General features: G+C 44.2%; 1 protein-coding gene across 3 annotated transcripts in view; it reads left to right on the top strand.

Moving 5' to 3' along the window:
- The window catches only part of xrcc4 (X-ray repair complementing defective repair in Chinese hamster cells 4), a 581,072-nt gene that overhangs the window by 128,107 nt on the left and 437,491 nt on the right, over positions 1–15,474 (top strand). The gene's annotated exons all lie outside the window — the stretch shown is intronic.

Here is a 15,474-nt window from a genome sequence, read left to right as displayed (position 1 = left end):
ATGCTGCAGGAAAAGAAACAAGACCCCTATCTACCTTCAATTATTAATAATTGTAACTTTTTATTAACACTGGGAAAGTTGACTGGCAGTACCAAGACTTATTGGGAGGTGTGGGGTTTAGGAATTATAAGTTTATCAATTAATATTAACTCATTCATGGGCAATAGAGATGGCATGGCAGATGATGTGCTGCAACAGCAGGATGTGGGAGTTTCAGGATACTGCGTGATCCAGGGCAAACATGTCTGCAGAAAGTATTTGCATCTGCAAGTGCTTCAGAGTCAGTGAACTGGAAGTCGAGCTGCAGACACAGCGGCACATCAGAGAGGGGGAAAGTTACCTGGACACCTTACGCAGGAGGCGGTCACACCCCTTAGGATAGGGTCTTCTGTTTTGATCAGTGGCCAGGGACAGGAGGGTGTAACTGCAAGTGAGACAGATAAAGGGACACAAAGGGCAAGAATACAGGAGCCTCTGCCTTTGCATTTGTCCAACAAATGTGAAGTCCTTTCAGCTTGTTTGAATGAGAGTGAGGCAACAGGGTGGGTAAGCTATCTGACCATGGGTCTGTGGTATAGGAAGCCAATCAAGTAATAATAATAATAATAACTAGCGGGAGAAAAAAGGAATAGTGGGTAGCAGGGGATAGTACAGTGAGGGGTGTTGACACTGTTCTCTACAGCAAAGAGTGTTAGTCCAGTCTAAGCCTGGATATTGTCCAGGTTTTGCTGCTTTTGAACATGGACTACTTCAGTATCTGAGGTGTCATGAATGGTACTGAACGTTGTGCAGTCATCAGCGAATGTTCCCACTTCTGACCTTACGATGGAAGGAAAGTTATCAGTGAAGATGGTTGGACCGTGGACACTACCTTGAGAAAGTATTACAGTGATGCCCTCGGACTGAGATGGCTGACATCCAACAATCACAGACATCTTCCTATGTGCTGCGTATGACTCCAACCAATGGAGAGTTTTCCCCTTGATTCCCATTGATGTCAAGTGCTGTCAGTCTCACCTCACTTCTGGAGTTCACCTCTTTTGTCCATGTTTGAATCAAGGCTATAATGAGGTCAGCTGCTAAGTGGCCCTGGAGGAATCCAAACTAAGCATAAGGGAGCAGTTATCATGAAGCAAGTGCCACTTGATACCACTGTTGATGACCCCTTCCATCACTTTACTGATGATTGAGAGTAGACTGCTTGTGTAGTAATTGGCTGAAACGGATTTGTCCTGCTTTTTATGTCCAGGGTGTACCTGAGCAACTTTCTACATAGCTTGGTAGACGCCTGTGTTGTTGCTACACTGGAACAGCTTGGCTAGGGACGTGTGCAGGAAAGAGAAGGAAACAAAATGGGATGCAGGGGGTTTGGGTGGACAGAGTTTATGGTCTGAAGTTGGGGTTGGGAAACTGAGGTGGGATGCTATGGAGGGAAGATCACCTGAGGCAATGAGATCTGTGATTATTTGTTGTTTGATATTGATGCAGGGGGAGGTGGGAGGAAGAGTTGGCAATCAGCCTCTATAAAGTAGTGATTAGTTCACCAGACAATAACAATATCTTCTCCCCATCACTGCCCACTGCACCACTTTGTCAGCCGGCTTGATAACAATGTTAGGGTTAGACCTGAGAAAGCGAAGTGCAACAAGTTCAGGGAGGGATGGATTTGAGTGCGTGAAGGGAGCAGAGAAATTGAGACTGCTAATATTGTGCCGGTAGTGTGCTCATTTGGAATATTGTGTGTCATTTTGACCATCTTATTAATATTACTTTAACAAAAGATCAGAAATATGACAAAGTTAGCTCTGGAACTTGAATACCAAATTGTGAAGAAAGGTTAAAATAATTTTTATTCTCTCATTAGAGATAGGAGGGTGAAAGATAATGGGTGCAATTTCAAATAAAAGGTCTGTGGATATAATCAAAATAAATTATAATTATAGAACCTAGAAATCATAGTTTGAAAGTCTAAACTAGAATAAATATGTGGATTAGGCTCCTATCAGAAGTAGCAAAATGTTATGTTGGTTAATCCCTTCAAAACAAATCCAGATAAATACCCGGTTTAAAAAAGGATACAAGGTTATAAAGTTTAGACTAGACAATAGATAATCAAATACTTTGCAAAATGTCAGTTCTAGACACATTAAAATCATGCAAATGTCATCCGTGGAATATATTGATCACAGTTCAGTATGTAAATTGTTATTTATTCTGGAAGACAGTTCAGAATTTTATTTAAGAAGATTGACCCATGCTGCAGGAAATGAATTTTACTATGCAAATATGGCAGACACTTGATGATGTTACAAATAACATACACCATTCAAAGGCTTTGTCGCAACATTGGACAGTTGTCGTCATCAATTTCTCTTTATCGAGGATGGCTGTTTCTGAAGTGCATAGGGCCATCTGTTGTGTATTCTAACATGACAGTGGAGCCTGATTGCAGACCTGCATGGCTTTCCACAGTGCGGGCAAGGATGAATTGCCTGATTTAGTTGGGACTGCCTGGTCTTTCTAGCTTACTTTTTGTTCTCAGCTGCCTATATTCTTTGCTGTTCGAAGGAAACAATACCACTTTCTGAGATCGCTCCCCAGCTAGTTCTTTCTCTCATTCTGTGACGGACAAGCCGCATTTCCTGAGGTCCACCTTCAAGGCGTCCGTGAACCTTAATCATGGCCTAGCTCGCAGGTGGTGTCGAAGTATAAATTGTAAACACATGACCATTTTGGAGATTTCATTGTTAGCCGTACGTACTACATGTCCACTTCAAATGAGCTGGTCTCTAATGGTGTGTGCTTCAATTCGAGTGAAATACCTCAGTGTTGGGCACTTTATCCTCCCATTTGATGCCGATGATAGTCCACATCTCATGGGGAACCTGACCAGTTGCTTCATATGTATGGAGTTTGGAGTCCTTGTCACACATGGCTGTATTACCACAGCTTTGTACAGATCAAGTTTTGTTGTACATTTGATACCTTGTTTCCACATTTTGTACAGGGGGAAATGCTCTGTCTTAAGATGATGGTTAACCCATTAGTTGTCAGCCACTTTTGAAATGTGGCTCATGATCTTTTGAAGGCCATGCTCACAGTGCAACATGAGCGCACAGTCATCGGCAAACAGCAAACCCGTAGTATCATCACTGATACTTTCGTTGAGGCTTTCAGATGGCTCAGGTTGAAGAGATTGCCACCTGTTGTGAATTGGATGTAAATTCTGTCAACATTTCCATCAAATGTCTCAGAAAGCATGGCAGCAAAGACTACACGAAAGAGCATAGGGGACATGGCAGAACCCACACAACTATTGAGCAATGCTTATTTTGGAAATGTATGTCAACATAAAAATAATTATTTTCAGATGTTCTATTGCATTTATATCTTTGATTCTGAAGATTGTACCTCTCTTGTCAACAACACAATACCACTATGCATGTGGGAAAAGGTAGTTGAGCAAAGATGGAAAATTTAAGTGGATGAAGGGAGAATGGACCAGAATAAAGAAAGCTCACAAAACACAGATAAGATAACATAGCTTTGTAAATTTGCAATGGGGGAAGTTGCTGCCATTTAGAAGCCATCTCATGAGATGGTTTTCTGGCAGTATTAACGCTGCAAATTGCAGTGCCAATGCTAAAGTAAGGAATGCTACACTGACAGAAGCATTTTCAATCTAATACGTGCATGAAACTCAAACTCCATTAGTAGAACTACAGCTGTTACTGAGGCAATAAACATGTGAAAAGAAAATGACTGTTTCAAAAGGAATATAGTGATGTGACTTCCAAACATGTACCTGATGATAAAGCCATTGTACAAAACCTCAAATAACATTATTCCTTTAAAGAACAATTTACTATATTTATACCATTTGCTGCACCTACAGTTTTCTTAAATTCAGTTATTCACGAAGGTAAGGATTAACGTAACTTTGTAATAATTTTATAAACAGAATAATTGACATCGTTTCAGGGATACCAGCCTATAAAATGGAAGAACTGCCATCTATTAATGTTAATATCAATAAAACTGAGGAAAAGTAACCAAAAAGACACAATTTGCAAATTGATTTAATGCATTTTAGCACATTTAGTTTAAGTTATATTTATTTGCTTGAAGTCCAAAGATCCCTATCAAAACCACCTATTTCCACCTAGCTCTATTCTTTATTTAAATTGCACATTTACTGTGCACTAATGACATAATAGCCAGGTTGCAGCAAACGTTTTTAAAAATTCTAATGTGATTAAGAACTAGTTGGGAATCACATTACTTAGAATAATTTATCAAAATAGTTTAAAATAAACTTTAACAATATTTTACCAAGAGTTTTTGCCTTTCCAGATTTCTCTCCCCCCCCCCCCCCCCCCCCCCCCCCCAAAGACAGTTGCTCATTCTGGGCTGCTTCTGTGCCATATATGCTGTTAATATGTTAATATGTACAAGAGTATATATTAATATGCAAGGCAAACCTGTGTGGTTTTGTTATTTTCTAAATTGAAATGCACAATGAGTAAAGAAAAATGGCAATTGTTCAAAATCCCCATGCTTAGCAGCTAACTAGAGAAGAAGCTAGTTTGGTGTTTGAATAAGCATAATTGAAAGTAATTGACTTACGTTTATGTTAGAATTCCAGGAACCAATATTCATTGAAACCAGCAGCAGGCTAGTCAGCATCTGGAAAGAGAAAAAGCAGTTTGATATCTTGAGAACTTTCAAAGAACAAAGAACAAGGAAATGTACAGCACAAGAACAGGCCATTCGGCCCTCCAAGCCTGCGCTGACTATGCTGCCCATCTAAACTAAAATATTCTACACTTCCGGGGTCCATATCCCTCTATTCCCTTCCTATTCATGTAGTTTTCAAGATGCCCCTTAAACATCATTGTCGCCCCTGCTTCCACCACCTCCTCCGGCAGCGAGTTCCAGGCACCCACTACCCTCTGTGTTTTAAAAAAAACTTGCCTTGTACATCTCCTCTAAACCTTGCCCCTCACACCTTAAACCTATGCCCCCTAGTAATTGACCCCTCTACCCAGGGAAAAAGTCTCTGACTATCCACTCTGTCTATGCCCCTCATAATTTTGCCATTTGGAAATGGAGTCACATGTAGGTCAGACCAGATGTGGAGGCATTAGAGAGGGTGCAGAAGAGATTTACCAGGATGTTGCCTAGTATCTCATGTTGATCCTCAAAAGATAGCATTAGCTATGAGGACAGGTTGAATAAACTCTGTTTGCTCTCACTGGAACAAAGGAGGTTGAGGGGCGACCTGGTAGAGGTCTACAAAATTGCCTGAATTCATTGACCTACATTGGCTTCTGGTACTCTACTTCCTTGAGCTAAAATGTTCATGCTTCTGTTCAAATTTCTTCATATCCTTGTCCCTTGCTGTCTCTAATTCTATAACCTATTGAGAGTTCAGAGTTGATCGTGGCCCAGGCATCCCCTAACCTCTTTGCCTCATTGACGTATCTGTGCCTGAATCTCTGAAATTACCTTCATAATACCCTCCATCTCTCCAATTCTCTCTCCTTGTGAAAGACTCTGCTTTAACTTACCTGTCCTAATGTCCTCACCTTTGGTTCTGTAATCATTTTTAGTTGTTATGTTTTTAAGGACACTATAAATGTGCAAGTTGTTGTTGCATAATCTCTTAGCACTTGAAGGATCTTTTTAGTGACAATGATGTTGTTTTCGATTGAAGCAGTCTTCAGAAATTATCCTATGAGGTATGGCAATATAATAAATTTGTTTTATTTAGCACTTGGGAATATCTGTTGGAGAATCCAAAGTGTTTGGTAAAAAATGCAATGATGAAATTTAACAGTGTTCTACTCTGGCAGAATCCTCACTTGACAGAAGCTCAAACAGATTGGGCACAAACATCATTAATCAGAATTCACAGTACTCCCAATTTTATAGAGATGCAGAGAAAATTGGGAACATTCCGAATTGAGGGTGCTGATTGCCACACAGGATTATCCAATCTATCTGCCAGTTGGGTGAAGCTGTATGTCAGAAGCTTTGCCTGTAAAATTTGTCTGGGAGTGTCCAGCATTGAAACATAATGTGTCAATCAAAAATTCTGGAAAATTACTTTAGAAACAAATCTTTTGAGGATCAACATGAGATTCTAGAGCTCCCACAGGATGTGTGTGGTGGTGTTGAGGAAAATTAGTTTTGTATTGCATTTGAATTTTAACCTTTAAATAGGACTTTGATATAAGCATGGGGAAAGCAGCTATTACCTTTGGCCGGCTCACAAAACATGCATGGGCTAACGTCAAGCTGACTCGGAGGACCAGGTTTACAAGACATGTGTTCTCAGCACTTTGTTGTATGGCTGAGAAACATGGACACTTACAGCTGTCAAGAAAGGTGTTACGATCCCAGCTAATATTAATGATGGAAAAGTCTGATTCCAAAGTGAAACCTGGCTTGATTGACCTTAATTTTTTAGAAACTGTGGAGGAAAGTTAATGAACAAATTCACAGGAATCTGTTGATATATTTTTTATCAAAAGAACAACATATTTGTCAAAACAAGACAAAAGTTTGGCAAACTCTCAATACAAACTCAGGACGATTCAAATTCCCACTATTTCTTTACCACAGGAATATTTTTACACACATGCAAACTAATGAAGAGTTACCACTTGCTTGAGACTAGCACAGTAGCAAAATGTTTTCACAGACTCATAGAATTCCTACAGCGCAGAAGAGGCCATGCGGCCCATCGAGTCTGCACAGACCCTCTGAAAGAGCACCCTACTTATGCGCAATCCTCTGCCCTATCCCCGTAAACCCCCCCCACCCTAAAAGTTTGGACACTAAACACGGTCAATCCACCTAACTTGCGCAATTTTGGACTGTGGGAGGAAATTTGAGCACCTGCAGGAAACCTATGCAGACAAGGGGCAATTGTACAAACTCCACACAGTCACCTGAGGTCAGAGTCGAACCCAGGTCCTTGATGCTGTGAGACAGAAATACTAACCATTGTGCCACCATGCCGCCCATTCTTCCAGTGAATTCCTGAGCATTCACTGGGTGCTTCTCATCCAACTCTTCCTGAGACACCCAAAAACTGCACTACATACTCACTGTTAGTTCAACTATAGAGCAAACAAAATGAGTTCCCTAACTCAGTCTTCAAGAAGCATCTCTGTTGAACTAATCACTTTACTGCATCCTATAACTGATTATCCAGTTAACTATTGTACCAACAGCTTTACAGTTTTTCTTATCAGAGAGCTTAAATGCCTGTCCCCTCTCTCTGAGACACACTTAACTCTTTTTCTGTCTTTTCTCTGTGTCACTTTATCCAGCAACAGTCATTCAGCAACAGTAAAATTTTCTTTCCAGAATTGCCAACCTTTTAGCCCTTTTTAACTTCTCTCTTCACCTTCAGGGGTTGTAAACCCTTCTTAAAAATGTGTATATGCAAAGAAACCCAAAAGACCCAACCTTTTAGTCAGGAGTTTATCCAGACTCCCAGGCACCAAGGCTCACAAACAACCTAAATGAAACTGAAACCATTTTACCTTCCCACACAAATATATATTTATTCAACGTAGAAATGATACATTGTTCAGAACAAAGATAGCTCAACAGCTTTCATCATTGCTGTTTGAGGCACATTCAGGCATCTTATAGGAGAAAATCGCAAATGCAGCAGTCCTCCCAAAGAAAACTATCCCAAGTATTTTGACAGCCAACAAGCAGAGGTGGCTTTTCTGCTGGGCAGGATTTCAAGATGGACGACTGTCACATATAGAATAGAATAGAATAGAATAGAACACTACAGCGCAGTACGGGCCCTTCGGCCCTCGATGTTGCGCCGACCTGTGAAACCATCTGAAGCCTATCTGACCTACACTATTCCATTTTCATCCATATGTCTATCCAGTGACCACTTAAATGCCCTTAAAGTTGGCGAGTCTACTACTGTTGCAGGCAGGGCGTTCCACACCCCTACTACTCTCTGAGTAAAGAAACTGCCTCTGACATCTGTCCTATATCTATCACCCCTCAATTTAAAGCTATGTCCCCTCGTGTTGGTCATCACCATCCAAGGAAAAAGACTCTCACTGTCCACCCTATCTAACCCTCTGACTATCTTATATGTCTCTATTAAGTCACCTCTCAGCCTTCTCCTCTCTAACGAAAACAACCTCAATTCCCTGAGCCTTTCCTCGTAAGACCTTCCCTCCATACCAGGCAACATCCTAGTAAATCTCCTCTGAACCCTTTCCAAAGCTTCCACATCCTTCCTATAATGTGGTGACCAGAACTGCACGCAGTACTCCAGGTGCGGCCGCACCAGAGTTATGTACAGCTGCAGCATGACCTTGTGGTTCCGAAACTCAATCCCCCTGCTTATAAAGGCTAGCACACCATATGCCTTCTTAACAGCCCTATTAACCTGGGTGGCAACTTTCAGGGATTTATGTACCTGGATGCCGAGATCTCTCTGTTCATCCACACTACCAAGAATCTTGCCATTAGCCCAGTACTCTGCATTCCTGTTACTCCTTCCAAAGTGAACCACCTCACACTTTTCCGCATTAAACTCCATCTGCCACCTCTCAGCCCAGCTCTGCAGCTTATCTATGTCCCTCTGTATCCTATAACATCCTTCAGCACTATCCACAACTCCACCGACCTTCGTGTCATCTGCAAATTTACTAACCCATCCTTCTACACCCTCTTCCAGGTCATTTATAAAAATGACAAACAGCAGTGGCCCCAAAACAGATCATTGCGGTACACCACTAGTAACTGAACTCCAGGATGAACATTTGCCATCAACCACCACCCTCTGTCTTCTTTCAGCTAGCCAATTACTGATCCAAACCGCTAAATCACCTTCAATCCCATACTTCCTTATTTTCTGCAATAGCCTACCGTGGGGAACCTTATCAAACGCCTTACTGAAATCCATATACACCACATCAACAGCTTTACCCTGATCCACCTGTTTGGTCACCTTCTCAAAAAACTCAATAAGGTTTGTGAGACATGACCTACCCTTCACAAAACCGTGTTGAGTATCGCTAATCAACTTGTTCTTTTCAAGATGATTATAAACCCTATCTCTTATAACCTTTTCCAACATTTTACCCACAACCGAAGTAAGGCTCACAGGTCTATAATTACCAGGGTTGTCTCTACTCCCCTTCTTGAACAAGGGGACAACATTTGCTATCCTCCAGTCTTCCGGCACTATTCCTGTCGACAAAGACGACATAAAGATCAAGGACAAAGGCTCTGCAATCTCCTCCCTGGCTTCCCAGAGAATCCTAGGATAAATCCCATCTGGCCCAGGGGACTTATCTATTTTGACATTTTCTAAAATTGCTAACACCTCCTCCTTTTGAACCTCAATTCCATCTAGCCTGGTCGACTGAACCTGAGTGTTCTCCTCGACAACATTGTCTTTCTCCAGTGTAAACACTGACGAAAAATATCCATTTAATGCTTCCCCTATCTCCTCTGATTCCACACACAACTTTCCACTACTATCCTTGATTGGCCCTAATCTTACTCTAGTCATTCTTTTGTTCCTGATATACCTATAGAAAGCCTTAGGGTTTTCCTTGATCCTATCCGCCAACGACTTTTCGTGTCCTCTCCTCGCTCTTCTTAACTCTCCCTTTAGATCCTTCCTGGCTAATTTGTAACTCTCAAGTGCCCTAACTGAGCCTTCATGTCTCATCCTACCATAAGCCTTCTTCTTCCTCTTGACAAGTGCTTCAACTTCCTTAGTAAACCACGGTTCCCTTGCTCGACAACTTCCTCCCTGCCTGACAGGTACATACTTATCAAGGACACGCAGTAGCTGTTCCTTGAAAAAGCTCCACATTTCGATTGTACCCATCCCCAGCAGTTTCCTTCCCCATCCTATACATCCTAAATCTTGCCGAATAGCATCATGATTGCCTTTCCCCCAGCTATAATTCTTGCCTTGCGGTATATACCTACCCCTGCCCATTGCTAAAGTAAACATAACCGAGTTGTGATCACTATCACCAAAGTGCTCACCTACATCTAAATCTAACACCTGGCCGGGTTCATTACCCAGTACCAAATCCAATGTGGCCTCGCCCCTTGTTGGCCTGTCTACATACTGTGTCAGAAAACCCTCCTGCACACACTGCACAAAAACTGACCCATCTATAGTAGTCGAACTATAGTATTTCCAGTCAATATTTGGAAAGTTAAAGTCCCCCATAACAACTACCCTGTTACTCTCGCTCCTGTCAAGAATCATCTTTGCAATCCTTTCCTCTACATCTCTGGAACTATTTGGAGGTCTATAGACAACTCCCAACAGGGTGACCTCTCCTCTCCTGTTCCTAACCTCGGCCCATACTACCTCAGTAGACGAGTCCTCAAACGTCCTTTCTACCGCTGTAATACTTTCCTTGATTAACAATGCCACACCCCCCCCCTCTTTTACCATCTTCTCTGTTCTTACAGAAACATCTAAATCCTGGAACCTGCAACAACCATTCCTGTCCCTGCTCTACTCATGTCTCCGAAATCGCCACAACATCGAGATCCCAGGTACCAACCCATGCTGCAAGCTCACCCACCTTATTCCGGATGCTCCTTTTAACCCTATCCCTGACCTCACTACTCTCAACATCCTGTACACTGGGACTACAATCTAGGTTCCCATCCCCCTGCTGAATTAGTTTAAACTCCCCCGAAGAGCACTAGCAAATCTCCCCCCCCCAGGATATTGGTACCCCTCTGGTTCAGGTGAAGACCATCCTGTTTGTAGAGGTCCCACCTACCCCAGAATGAGCCCCAATTATCCAGGAAACCAAAACCCTTTCTCCTGCACCATCCCTGTTGCCACGTGTTCAACTCCTCTCTCTCCTTATTTCTCACTTCGCTAGCACGTGGCACGGGTAACAACCCAGAGATAACAACTCTGTTTGTTCTAGCTCTCAGCTTCCACCCTAGCTCCCTGAATTTCTGTCTCAAATCCCCATCTCTCTTCCTACCTATGTCGTTGGTACCTATGTGGACCACGACTTGGGGCTGCTCCCCCTCCCCCTTAAGGATCCCAAAAACACGATCATAGACATCACGAAATTGGCACCTGGGAGGCAACACACCAACCGTGAGTCTCTTTCGTTCCCACAGAACCTCCTGTTTGTTCCTCTAACTATGGAGTCCCCAATGACAATTGCTCTGTTCCTCTTCTCCCTTCCCTTCTGAGCAACAGGGACAGACTCTGTGCCAGAGACCTCTGCCCTATTGCTTACCCCTGGTAAGTCGTCCCCCACAACAGTATCCAAAACGGTATACTTGTTATAGAGGGGAACGACCACAGGGGATCCCTGCACTGCCTGCCGGTTCCCTCTCCCTCCCCTGACGGTAACCCATCTACCTTCTTCTTTTACCTGAGGTGTGACTACCTCCCTATAACGCCTCTCAATAACCTCCTCCGCCTCCCGAATGATCCGAAGTTCATCCAGCTCCAGCTCCAGGTCCCTAACGCGGCTCTCGAGGAGCTGGAGTTGGGTGCACTTCCCGCAGATGTAGTCAGAAGGGACACTAGAGGTGACCCTTTCCTCCCACATTCTGCAGGAGGAACATTCAACTGCCCTAGCCTCCATTCCCACTGAACTAACTTCCCAACTACTGAAAAATAAAAATAAAAAACTTGTTAGTTTAGCAATCCAACGGACAGAACTTTTTTTTTGGTTAGAGGAGGAGGATGGGTGGGAGACACTACGTAAGTAGTGTTTCGGGTAAAGCTGTCACTCGAGAACAGCCCCTTCACAAACCACCTTCAACTTACGCTGACTGCACTGCACGTATGCAAATCTCCCCGGAACAGCCAATCAGAAGCTCTGCTCTGCTGCCCTCTGCTGGATGCTCGCCTTCCGTCAAACTCCTCGGGCCACTGATGCAGGTGCACCTTCAACTTACGCTGACCGGACCTACTGGACGCAAGTATCCTAGAGAAAGGGAACTGTAGTGACATGTATGACCGACTGGTAGATAGGGACGACACCGTACTGGACGCAACAAGAAGGAAATGGGAGGACGACCTGGGGATGGAGATAGGGTGGGGACTCTGGAGCGAAGCACTGCATAGGGTCAACTCCACCTCCACGTGCGCAAGGCTCAGCCTGACGCAACTAAAAGTGGTACATAGAGCCCACTTAACGAGAAACCGTATGAGTAGGTTCTTCCCGGAGGTGGAGGACAAATGTGAGCGGTGCCAGAGAGGCCCGGCCAACCACGCCCACATGTTCTGGTCTTGCCCCAGACTTGTGGAGTACTGGACAGCCTTCTTCGAGGCTATGTCCAAAGTGGTGGGGGTGAGGGTGGAGCCATGCCCGATAGTGGCGGTCTTCGGGGTTTCAGACCAGCCAGATCTATTCCTGGGGAGGAGGGCGGACGCCCTTGCCTTTGCCTCCCTGATTGCCCGCCGTAGAATCCTGTTTGGCTGGCGGTCAGCAGCACCACCCAGAGCTGCAGACTGGCTGTCCGACCTCTCGGAATCTCTCCAAATGGAGAAAATCAAATTTGCCATCCGAGGGTCGGACGACGGCTTCCACAGAACGTGGGAGCCATTCATGCAACTGTTCCGGGACCTGTTTGTGGCCAGCGTACATGAGGAAGAATAGTTGGGTGGCCAAGAACCAGGGGAAAATGGACGGGAATCGGGGGAAGGTAGCCGGGGGGAGGGGGAGGGGGGGGGGGGGGGGGGATACGGGCTCGGTATGGGGGTTTGATGGCAAGCCAAGGCCCAAAACCAAACTATAAATAAATGCCTATAAACATGTGCCTCGGCCATATTGGGGAATGTAAAATATGTATGCTGGCTAAAGGGGGCGGCCACAATTATTGTTATGAAAATGCTTACCTGTAAATATTCATGTTAAATTTTTGTGTTTTCCTTTTTTTTTCTCTCTCTAATAACTTGTAATTTGTCATATATAAAATATGAAAACTCAATAAAAAAACATTTATAAATACAACTTACGCTGACCGCACTGCACGTATGCAAATCTCCCCGGAACAGCCAATCAGAAGCTCTGCTCTGCTGCCCTCTGCTAATATCTAATGATTTTCTTTATGGTGAAGTAGTCGCAGCCAGAAGATCAGCAGGATGCCAAAATCTCTGCTTCAAGGATAATTGCAGGCATACCATGAAGTTCCAAGACAGATTTTTGCATCTGGGAAACACTAGCTGCCACCTCAGGAAAATGGCGACATCACGTTTGAGCCAATGTATGCCACCATACCTATCAATGGCTACAGTGTCCTGGTAGCAGGTGCGAAAAACAAAGCCCACAACAACATGATAACTTGTTGCAGCGCCTGTCTCTCTCAGATTGGTCTCTTTGGCCAACAGAAAAGTTGCAACATTTAAAGTTACCACATCTGCAATGGATTTGATTTGCATAGATGGAAGGCACTGCTGATCACAAAGCGGGGTTTGTACATGCAGACCACGTAAGTAGCTGTGGTGATGGTAATGCTATATGTGTGGGTTAGTTTGTCCTTTGGATGTAGGCCAGTTTTGTTCAAATCAAATGGAACCTCTGAACCCAAGCCAGTTTAATTATCCTGAGGAGTGCAAGCAAGTTGGACACTGTTGGTTGCGAATACACTGCACCAAGGCCACCCTGTAGTTCATGAAATAATTAAGTGTCATTGAGAACTGCAAGACTGAAAATGTAATTATCAAAAAAAAAATTAGGTTGGTACTTTAAAGTGTGATTAGAGAAAATGTCAGAACTAAACCACATTTCTCAATTCGAAACCTTGAAACAGGCAAAAATATTAATTGCGACAAATCGTATCTATGAAATAAGGGAAATGAGTTTTCATTGTTAATTGTCGCTCTGTTTTATGCAAGAAAGCAACAGTTTTGAAAATTTAAGAAAAGTTTCATATTCAAGTCAATGCTGGAACTTAGTAGTCAAATTAATCAAAAGATCCTGTGGTGAATATTATTTTGTTTAAATAGTCCTTCGCAGACTGTGCCTCAGAAGTCTGGCAAAAAATATGCAGGGCAGGTATATGTGTCAGAACCAAGAGGTTGAATGCGCTGAGGCTAATACTCGCTTCTTTCCAGTCTTTCAGATATTGTTCTATGTGATATGTTAGATCAACAGCAGCGTGTGGTTGCTGTTGGCAGACAAGGTGTGAGGCTGGAACTAGGCTGGAGGAATGCTCTATGGATGCCAGCTGTAGTTTCCACCAACAATGGTGGAAGTGATCCCACTGAAAATAGTCTACTTTTTAAAATCAGTTCCGAAATAAAATAAGAGTATCGGCAAATATCTAATTCTTCAAATTGCTGTGCACAATGAGTGAATTAGAGCCGATGGTCAGAAGAGATAGTTACAGATGTAACTTTTCTGAGCATTTCTAATGAGATAGCCTTCTGTGCATCACATGATTTCTTTCATTCCCATGCCATTAAAATACTGGCGCCTTCATCACTTTCCAGTTCTTTCTTTGCAACTGCCTGCCAGAAGCATCTCACTCTTACCTCCTCATGAGGGAAATCTTTTTTTAGAGAAAATTCTTTAGTTCTTTGTTGGATTTTCACATTTTTTTCAACAGTTTTGTTACTCAGAATGATGTCCTCATTAGATTTCAAGTTGTGATGGAAGGTCATCGACCTGAAAAAACACAGTTTATTCCTCCATTGATAATTCCAGAGCTGCTGAGTATTTTCAGCATTTTCTGTTTTGATTTCAAGTTCTTTTGATTTTCTGTGATGATTGTGGGGCGGAATTCTCCGCAACGGCAGACGCCGTTGTGAAACCCGGAGTGTTTCACGACGGTGTCGGAGGCCGCTCCTCGCCCCCTATTCCCCCCCCCGGGGGGGGGCTAGGAGCGGCATTGCGGGGAACTCGGCTACCGAGAATGACGCGGCCGGTGGCGCCTAATAACGTCAGCCGCACATGCGCAGGTTGCCCGGCACCAACCCGCGCATGCGCGGTTGCTATCTTCCCCTCTGCTGCCCCGCAAGACGTGGCGGCTTGATCTTGCGAGGCGGCGGAGGGGAAAGAGTGCGTCTTTTGGAGACGCCGGCACGACGATCGGTGGGCACCGATCGCGGGCGGGTCCCCTCCCGAGCACGGCCGTGGTGCTCAAACCCCTCTCCGTCCCCCACAGGCCCCAAACTCACCAGGTGTGGTTGCCGCCGGCGTGAACGGGTCGGGAATGGCAGGCCTCTCGGCCCATCCGGGCCGGAGGATCGCGGGTCGCCGTAAAGAACGGCGACCCGCGATTCTCCGAGCGGCGTGTCGCAAAATACAACAAGCCATTTTGTGGGGGGGGGGGGGGGGGGGGGGGGGGGGGGGGGGGGGGGGGGAGAATCGCAGGGGGTGCCAGAGCGGCCCTCACGCGATTCTCCCACCTGGCCTGGGGAGCGGAGAATCGCGCCCGTGATCTCTTCATTGGGGTGTTGACACA

Source organism: Scyliorhinus canicula, chromosome 8 (genome assembly GCF_902713615.1).
Source record: "Scyliorhinus canicula chromosome 8, sScyCan1.1, whole genome shotgun sequence".
Lineage (NCBI taxonomy): Eukaryota > Metazoa > Chordata > Chondrichthyes > Carcharhiniformes > Scyliorhinidae > Scyliorhinus > Scyliorhinus canicula.
This window is presented reverse-complemented; position numbering and strand designations above follow the sequence as displayed.